Genomic DNA, 10,732 nt, shown 5'->3' with positions numbered 1-10,732 from the left:
ATCAAATAAAAATATATAATGTTAATGAAGTCAGTCAGTTATTAATATATTCTGGATTAGCTGGAACACATGCACTCAAGGTAGATATGAGTTTTCTTGGAATATGCTCTCGCATTGCGTCATGCGGTTACGTCGTCAGTGGGGGAAATGCAGACTCGTAGAAATCACGGGGTTCGAAGCTCGTTATGGGTAAATATCGTTTCGTGCTGTAGATATTTATCTTGTTTCGAACCGTCAATCTCGTTTGCTCGGAGATATGTACATCCGGTTATATCTGCATTTACCTACTTAGTTAGCCAAGATCGGCTTCGTTATGGATTTCGACGGGCTATGATTCTTAATAAGCATCACGGATATATATTTGGAATTGAGAGCATCTACTTTGCGGGAGAAAGGAGATGAAGGAGGAGGAGGAGGAGGAGAAGGAGGAGAGTGGAGGAGAGCATTTCAATAAAACGATTCTAGCGGGAAATCTAAGGGAGGATGTAGAAAAGCGGTTAAGCCAACGGGCCAATTTAGGCGGCGTACGTATAACTATACGAAGAAAAGCGAATCCCCCCCCTACTTGCTTTATAATATGGTTAACGAAGGATAAAGAAGATCCAGATGTACCGAGAATTGCGTGGGAAGAGATCTATTGCCGCGGGAGTACCGCGGAAACGTGAAAAGGTCACGGGACGAAATCCGAGGATTATGCTGCGCATTTGTGAAAGTTTCAGAGAGTTCTACAAATATAACACGATACGACAAAATAATATTCGCTTTCGTAATGGACAATCGGCTGATTCTTATCGAGGGGGGAGGGGGGCATGCACTGGATTTTGATACAGTCTCTTCGAATATTTATATTTCCTGCATATATAAATTCTGAAAAGTTTGTTTTATTCTCTATCGAATTAAATTTTACCACAATACAAAAACATGCTTCTCTCTAAGAAACAAAAATATTTTTTTGCAACACACATCTCTCTCTTTTTTGTCTCTCCTCCTCTCTCTCTCTCTCTCTCTCTCTCATATTACACATATGTTATTCTTTTATCAAAAATATTCACGCAATAAAGTAAAAATAATAAATATGAAACATTTTACGTTATTAACGCAACAAGTGATAGCTGTGGTATATACATACATAACAATGGATATACGTATCGTTGTAGCATGTATCCTTCATTATCTCAGCCCTACATGAAGGGTATTAGAGGCTTTAAGCCCTCTGGTTGATCGAAGTAGAGACAGACAGGAGAGTGAAACGGGATGCGCTTATAATAGATGGAAGTTTGCGTAAATTGAGTAAGTTTACGTAAATTAAGAGTACATACACGCGTACATATGTCTTCTCATCGATCGTTCTTCTTCTTTGTGTGAATGAGGGGAGTCAATTAGATCTACCTACTTTAATTTGGGTCTTAATATCATGTTTGTGTTTTATTTATTTCTTAAATAAAATTAATTTCTTACATGATTCGCATATAAATAGAAAGAAGGAGAGAAACAAACATAATAAGACAAATTAAAATTATATAAATATGTGAATATGCTGTTGATTCTGATACAATTTTTTTTTTACAATGCAAATACGAAAATCGAATTTTGCAGACTTAACGTATTTCCGCATACATTTCATTTCCGGTACAATGTTAGCAGTACGATATTTTATGTACAAAGTTTCGTAATTCTAAAAGATTAAAATTGCCACGGAGAAATACGAAAAGAGCGATTTCGGGGAATTTTTATGCGTTTGGCAATTCTCGTCTAGGATTACTTCCGCGATACTGTGTATATAAACATGACGTGCGAAATAGATTTCGCGAAAATCGCGATTTTCCGAATTCCACGGAAATTTCGTTAATAGACTTGATTGTCATGGATAAAGAAAAAGAGCGCCATACGCCCGGCTTCCGGGACGAAGTTTCGAGAATAACTTTGCCAGCCGCGGATCAGAAAGCGGAATCGGGGTCTGTGAAAGAGTTTGCCGGAATTCGAGAAGGATGAACTTCTCGTGCGGTATAATTCGATATATACTCGGAGTTAGAGAACGGAGTTAGAAAATAGAACAGAATGAATTCCATATAAGAAGAATATTAATATTCTTTTGGGCAATCTTTGCAACATCGAGTTCATAGCTTACACATTCCTTTCTTAAATCTTGTTTATTAAATTCCACCTTTTATATTTAATTTTATTTTTAGCGTAGAGAGATCATAATTGATGCTCCTTTAACTAAAAAATAGTATTTAATTTGTGTTGTAACTATATCATTATTATAATTGGAAACTTAGTGGAATATTACATTGTTTTAATAAGACGTACCGTAAAAAAAATGACGTGCTTGTATAATATGCTACGTATCTTTTATTGTTCATCGATTAATTTAATGTGGATAAATTATTAAGTATTTAATTGGTATGCGTGTAGTTAAATGCACGTGCTACATTAATGTCTTATTTGAATTAATATTTGTATGTTTTAATTATCCCACATACCTATATGTGTTTTTCTCTTTTCTGCCGCCACAATGTTAAATTATAGAGTCATTCGGGGTAAACGTGCGCATTGGGTAAGTGTGCGAATTATCTATATCTCAACGGGAGGGGAAAGTTAGTTACTGTTAGCCGGGTAGTGGCACTTGCATACCAGTAAAAAGTAAACAGTAGCTGGAATTCTATGCGCAATAATAAAATAAATATACGTATAGTTATAAAATAGCACGTAACATTGATAGATTTTTTATTTCTGGAAAGTGTGTTACCTACGTCAAATCAAAGAAGAAAAGAAAGGTGATTACCTATTTTATACATAGTATTATAATGTAAGTTTATATTGCGTTACAATATTAGAGGTTGTGTCGGCTAATGTTAGTACTGAGATTTAGTTCTTAAATACATTGCCTGGAGCAAGTGTACGCATACGTATACTTAGCTGCGTAAACTAATCTCAGTACTAACGATAATCAACATAATCATCAAGTTAAATAAAAATGTTTAAGTCAGTAAGCAGTAATTTTTTATTTTACTTTTGAAAGTGATTTAAATTTGATGTAAATTTGATAAATACCTCTACCAAAATCTTTGTATGTGTGAAAAACTGCAATCTATACTATATTAAAGTTAATATTCAAAAAATGTCTTAAAAAATGTTGATTGCACACTTACTTCAAATGCGTTTATTTATCCCGCAGTACTGCGCATGTTTATCCCCAAGTACGGGTCAAGTGAGCGTATTTGTCTTTTCTAGATAATTTTCATTTTGTGAAAATATGAGAGAAGTTGGATATAAATGGTTATTTTTTTTAAAAAGTATAATAAATAAGCTACACAAAGAATCATATTTTTTTATTCAAGTTTGCACATTTTTAATTAATCAAATGTCAACTAAAAAGTGCGCACGTTTACCCCGAATGACTCTAATTTTAAATGACACCGGCGTTCTGTACGGCCTATATATATATGAAACGGCGAGAAAAGTGATAAATAAACTTGATGCCGGGTATATTGATTCCTGTGTTAGTTTTCAATCTGAATTGACGGACTATTGATTATATTATTGTATCAGTAGTCAAAGTATTTGAGTGGTGTTCAATTAGCTGTGGCTATCCACGAAACGAAATTGGATAGGCCAACGTTTGCGTATCGCGATACGCTAAAGTTCGGTATGGACCTAAGCCGTTTAATAATTTGCCAACAAGGTAACATCTATAAGTGGAGCAAACTATAATTACTATACTGTGTCGCCTGTTACAGCATAATGCGACTTGTTCAATAACAATTATGCGGGCGATATATCCCGCCACACATTCGCGAGAAAATCGTACGGCGCGAAAGTTTAGCGCTAAATTCGTAAAGATGATAGTAATACCGCGCCGCGCGTGACGATATAGAACGAGAGTAATAACTTCCCTCTAACTGCACGCTTTGTATACTAATTAAACTGCCGTCCCGGGCACCATTTGTTGACGCGTTCGCGATTTAAGCTACACCGCCGTGAAATTAACGCGACGTTACGTCGCGCGTTATTAATTTATCACAGTTTCTCAAATCTTTTACATAATCATCGTGAGTTATTTAGTGAAAACTTATGCAATGAGAAATACGTTTCCCGACATCGGAGTGAGATATTTTCACTTCGCGCGCGGCACGAGGGAGAAATAATTATCAGCTTGTCGTTTAATCATCGGACGTCGTGATATTCGACGATTCGCCCAGATCTCGGGATTAATTACCCCATCAATCGTGCATGCTTACTACACGAATGATTTGCTGCTTACTACACAAATCATTATGACTTGATGCATCGTGATTGCCCTCGATGCGAACTTGATTCAGCCATCTGTATTAGAGATTATCATTATTGCGGCTTCAATAATTGTCTTACGGAATCTGATAATCTTTTTTTTTTTTTTTGCCAAACTGTTTCTCGCCTCGTTGCGATTCGTTAAGCGGCAACTTTTAACGACATTACTCGTCAGCTAATTGCGGTCCGAAACCGTTCAAATTCCATTATTCGAATCTCATTATTTTGCCTCGATTATCGCGTCATGTAAATGTAAAGAATATGCATCATTTCTTCTTCTGATTCTTGCCTATTTGATTATTTTGATTATCTATAAGTTTGATCAATACACAGAGAGAATTTTATTTTAAAATTTATCCTAAAAATCATGCTAATGGTGGCCAACATATAGCATTTTGGCAAATTTTATGTGATTTTCACTATTTTTTTTTTTAATATGTACTACAACAAATTTATTGTATTGCACAGTAAAAAAAACCAGAGAAAATCACATAAAATTTGCCGAAATATTATGTTATCCCACGATTAACATGATTTTCAAGATAAATTTTAAAAGGAAATTCTCTCCGTGTATGATTTACAATATGCAATCAGAATAATGAGATATCTATCTTCATGAATGATATTTATCTCTATTAATCGTTAGAGTAAAATAGCACATCAATTAATTTGGGGATGACGGAATGTTCTTAACTTTTCTCGTAATAAACGCATTTTATGTGAGAATTTTCGTTCTCCGCGCGATTCAATTACGGTTTTTTAATTAACTTGCGCGAACTGATAACAAGACCAGATTATTCCTCGCGAATTTAAGATTCTTAAATTAGCGCGGATTTATTTCTCAAGTTCCGCCACATTATCTTCCTCCGTGCGACGTATATATACGCGTTTTGAGTAACGTTACGACAATTATTCGTATAACGTTTCGCGAATATACATCTGACCTGACCTCGAACGGTCACCGATCGCCGCTCGATTAAAAGGCTTAATCGATCGTGCATCGATTCGGGACGGGGCGACAATGCGCTTGGATGCGCACTGATGAATTCGCAGTTCACTGCAGAACAAACGAACGAGGGCCTATTGAGCGTGTCGTTAATAACATTTCTCGAGCCTTTAAGTCGGCTGACAATCGCTTTTCCCGTTGACCCATCTCAGCCAACTTGGCTTCATCTCCAGGCGCATCGTGGCATCAACTGATGGTCGACCTCTTCCCCGACTTGTGCTACTTCGCACTCCTGTTTCCGAGGCGGCAAGCGGCTGCCACGAGATGAAACGAGGTGAAACTCTCTCTCTCTATTTCTCTCTCTCTCTCTCTCTCTCTCTCTCTCTCTCTCTCTCTCTCTCGCGGCAAGTTACCGTCCGCTATAATGCACAACCAGCGTAATTGCGTGTGCAATGAATAATCACAGCGACTTTGAGCTGGATTAAAACGCTAGATTATATTTGCCGCCACGGAAATAATCGCACCAATTAAATTGTTTGTTAATTGTCTTTGCGGAATTATACACAATCCGCATTGTCGGGAATGTCTCTTGGATCACTGCTACGGTTTGTGCCGCGCACCATTTACCGTTAATTCATGATACATTAATAATAACGCTAATAACAAACATGGCAGTAATAACCGTAATTGTTATGGTAACTCGATATATTTTATTAAACAACTGTTTTAATAAAATATGGCAAGACCAATCGGTAATATTAAAATTCAGCGAATTGTTAAATAGCTATTTGTTAAACAAACTAGGAAGAATAATTTACAATTAAAATTATCGTGCGAGGTATTAAATAATGACATTTGATGGAGTGATATTCCTTTTTCGAAATTGCGTAGAACTAGGTATATATTATAGATACGTCGCAGAATACATTTTGTATTAATATAATAAGTCGGTGTTCGCTTTCACGTTGCGTCATATAAATTAATTGATTTTACTGCGAATCTGCAAGAAACCTTGTTAATTGCGTTTGTATTGGCGCGGGAGTTGTGCAACATCGTGCACTAACGATTTCGTTCGACGAGGCAAATCCCTCTCAGATTCTCGTTTAGTCGCAATTTAGGCTATGCACAAACTTTCGCCAAGGCACCATCGGTTCCTCTTTCCTCGTTATCCTTTCTTTCACGTCATTTCGCCGAAGTTAAAGTACGCTTTAAATTAAATAAGCAGCATTCACTGGGGGAGCGAATCCATTCTGTAATGTACCAAAATCCAAGTCGAAGGCAAATCTGAAGAGACCTCTTAGTCTTTTGCAACCCTCTGCAAAGTTCTCCCTGCAATATGCTTACGGCAACATTTAAGTTAAGAAAAATATTTGCACATATAATCCGTATATCTCGATCAAGCAATTATTTTTTCGTGTAGTTCTTTACACTTAGCTGAATTTAAATTTCAGTTATACAATATTATTTTTGAGCAGTGTTGAATAAATAATTTTTAAGAAGAAACAAATTTTTTTCCACTTATTCCTAAAAATTATTTGATTATATTAAAAATTAAATTGCGATTAAAACGATAAAGTGAAGATATTCCATCCACTGAGTAGCTGAACAATATGCATATTTTGCGAAACAAAAAAAAAGAGAATAAAAAACGATTTAATTTATGTCATAAAAATATTTTTCTCAAATAATAGCCATTTGTTTTACGATATAAATATACGTGAAATATTATATTAATATAAAAATTAGTAAATTTTGGCATTAATCTATAAAATTGATTTTTGACGAAGATGCCCTTGGAAATTCCCTCAAGCGTAGCTACGCTCGCGAAAAGTACATTGATACATGCATGCTAGTTTCGCATCGAAGAATGCGGCGTATTTTGAAATATTTTTTTTCAGGAGCATTTGCGTCAATCATCCACTGACCTCGATATTGATTTTCGCCGCGTACATTTATTGTACTTCGCGCCCCGATGCACGCCAAGATTTCCCGAGCTTGTCTCCCATTATTAATCATCGAAGTGTAATTTCGCGCGACTTATGCTCCTTCGGGAGAACAAACTTTCCTTCGGACTTACGGACGAAAGGAAAAAGAAGGCGATCCGACCGACGCGTTCGATCCCAATATCGAAGCCGCGCGGAATTTATATACCAGATCGAGAAAGCGAATCTTACGGAAAGATACGGTGGGAAATTTATGTATGCGCCGTCGAAATGAATGCATAGATCCCGGCGGCGCGCGGCAGGCTAACGTTTCCGGAACTTTTCGCCGATGGATGTAGCAATTTAAAGTTTTCGGGCTCGTTAAATGGTCTCGGCGCTAGTTTGGCGCCGTCATGACTCCAATGAGGAGTTATGTCACGCGCCGATTAAAAGTCAATCTCGGAGAAATTGCACGGAGTTAGGGACAGTTTGAGTTAGTTTTAATTATGAAAATTGAATCATTCGAATTTTTTTTTATCACTCGTCAATACGTTAATAGTGTCTTTCGTAAAACTGTTGTGCATTTATAATTACGAAGACTGAAAATGTGTATCGCATGGTTAACATTTTCATAAATAGGATCCGACTGTTTAGATTTTTAATAAATTGCACATTAAACAACGGCACAGTATTGGTGAATAAGTATTGGAAAGTACATAAGTATTGGAAGTATACATAAGTATTGGAAAAGCGGCGGATTATTAATTATCATAAGCAGAAGTTGCATTATCAATTATTATAAGCAGGTATGATTGCAACAGATCGAGTTCCTCATAATGTGCCACCTTCTTCCTGTGCTTTTTGTTTCGGGTTGGAAAGACGCTTTTTTTTTTTAACGCCTTGAACTTCTGCAAATATAGGAACGGATGGAAAAAGATCCACGTACAAAGACACGCCGCGCCATGCACATGCAGCCTATAACCGTCCTCATTTGCGCGCGCGTCTTCTCATAAAGGGTCGTTCTTTTTACAGGCCGATGTGCATGAATACGCGATGAACATGTACACGACTGCTCTATAAAGCCCCTCGTAGCCCGTAGATATTCTCCCTGCACCACTCAAATTCGAACGCAATTTATCCACATATGTTTCCTTCGCAATATCGCATGTGTAAATTACGGAGTTTTGTTTACTATTATCTCGTAGGAGTGAATTGTTCGTTTGCTATTCGCAAAATATATAACGTTATTTTATGAATGTAATATTTTGCCGTACGGCGAAAACGATTTATATTAATATACAATAAATTTTTTTTATATTGAAAAAATAAACTTTATTTGCTAATATTTTAAAATGTTTTCATATTTTGAAATTTAATACAACGGAGGATGAGGTATATAAATAATAGTTTTAATATAAACGAAATTTCGCGATTGTGTTCGTGGTGCAGAGAACAGAGATGAAGCCTACAACCCCAAGATTGGATGAGGGAAAATAAATTATGTATTACGCATATTTACGCGCCCTTTACGCGTATTTACACGAGAACAAAGAGCTAAAGATTAATTAATAAGCAGAAATTCCGCGCTGACTGCAACTCACGCACTACCTCGGTGTTTCGATGGCATATCTTCGTGTTTCACCATTTCGCCCGGCTGCAAACACACCGTATACGCTCGTTGTGAACGTCTCTTTCCATTCTCTCCTGCCTCCTGTCTATCGTTTGATATTTCTCGTCTGTAATCCCTTTGCCATATACTCGCGAAAGTGTATCTCGCGCACGAGTAACAAAAGGGCAAATAGCTGCGCACTTAACGCTTTGTACGCGACACTGTCTTGTAATGCCGATAGATATAATGAAATAGAGGGAGCGAATGGCGGTCTCAAAGTTCCTTTGTAACTCGTAATTAACGGGCACTGCTATATGAACGCAAGGATAAAATGCAAGTTAAAATGCCGTTTGAAGAAAGCAGACATGGAAACTTGATATTTTTTAATAAAATCGTATTATGAGATTAAGGACACAAAAAATATGGGAAATAAAATTATTTGTGTAACTGTGCGATGTAGCGAAATTATTAAAGGTATCGAAGTATAATAAAGCATTCAGATGAGGCAAATTTTACGGACGAGAAATCGGAAAAGGTCATGAATTAACAGCGAGAAAATTAATTTTCCTTGTGCAGCTTTCGCGAGCAACATTTCTTTGATATATCTGAAAAGAATGCCAAGGGCTGCTAATAAAGGAATGCTTTTCGTTCGAACGAAAATTTGTACATTTAAATATTTTTGTAACTCTGCTGGCCAAATATCCGGCATACGAACGTACTGCAGTTGGTAATAAAAAATAATTGAGAAAAAGAATTATCTCTATTACATTGCAAAATGTTGATGTAAAAGTTCGCAAATATTTGTATGTAAGAGCTGTACAATGTACATGAATGTGTATTTGACGTTACATTTGAAATTATTGAGGATATATACTTTTCTCGTTAAATTCCACTTTCGAGAATTTCCAATGGATTACGTCAAACGTTCCTATCGAGCGGGCGCTCAGATGCACCAGGTGCACACCGATCGCAATTAAAGAAAGAATGAAAAAGAAACAGGACTATCTCCGTAACCTATTTATAAGCAGGACGATGACAAGGACGTATATTACGATATGACATATTGTACTCAATATGAAGAAATAGATTTTATTTTACTGTATGTCATAAAATGTTGTTAAAATGACAAGTACCTACGCGATATGCCAGCAGAGTCACAAAATATGTAAATGCATGCGTGTGTATAATGTGGTAACATTTTGCTTTTATGCGTGCTATTAAATAGGAATAAAGGCAAAGGTCGGCATTTAATTACGCGTGGGTAAAACTAAAAATGTCGCCAGAAAATTTACACTGTTCGCGATTCTCGCGATTAAAAACGTTATCGATGAAATGTGTTGGTGTAATCAATTTCTTTTTTGCCACTTTTGTGACGCCTGCGGTTTCAACGATATTTGAGAAAGAGAGAGGGAGGGAGAAGTCATTTGCATTGCGTGAATCGAGGAGACACACGTAATGGCGCTGAACGGAAATATCGATCGATGACCTTCGTTTCTAGGAACTGCCAACGAGTGTATTTCGTATTAGAGTGACCGTTGTCAAATCCCTCGCCTTCCTTTTTGCTCGCCCGGGCTTGTCCATTCATCTACGTTCAATTCCATCTAGTCTTTGAACCGAATTCCCTATCGGCTTCGCGCACACCGTTCCGCTCCTCGTACATCCGATCCGTTTGGTAGCATAGAGGTATCAAATTTAGAATTCCAGCAGATTCGAAAGTCACAATGTTTAGAATTTAGGTGATATTGGATTGCAGAATAAAAACAGTTGTAGAAGATAATTGGCGGAGAATTATATATACATATCGATTGCATGTTGGAGTGATAATTATATCAAGCAATAATTAAGCTTTTCTATTTGCGTATATAAAATGAGGCAAAAAGAAAGTTATCCACATCTTTAGAAGGAAAAGAGATATTATTGATTAATTTTCAAAATCAATTCTCTAAAATAGAAATGATTCGAGAC

General features: G+C 36.6%; 1 protein-coding gene across 2 annotated transcripts in view; it reads left to right on the top strand.

The window, feature by feature from the left end:
• LOC105458951 (probable G-protein coupled receptor No9) overlaps positions 1-10,732 on the top strand; it is a 44,542-nt gene that overhangs the window by 12,313 nt on the left and 21,497 nt on the right. The gene's annotated exons all lie outside the window — the stretch shown is intronic.

This window comes from Wasmannia auropunctata, unplaced genomic scaffold (genome assembly GCF_000956235.1).
Source record: "Wasmannia auropunctata unplaced genomic scaffold, wasmannia.A_1.0 LD334250.1, whole genome shotgun sequence".
Classification (NCBI taxonomy): Eukaryota; Metazoa; Arthropoda; class Insecta; order Hymenoptera; family Formicidae; genus Wasmannia; species Wasmannia auropunctata.
This window is presented reverse-complemented; position numbering and strand designations above follow the sequence as displayed.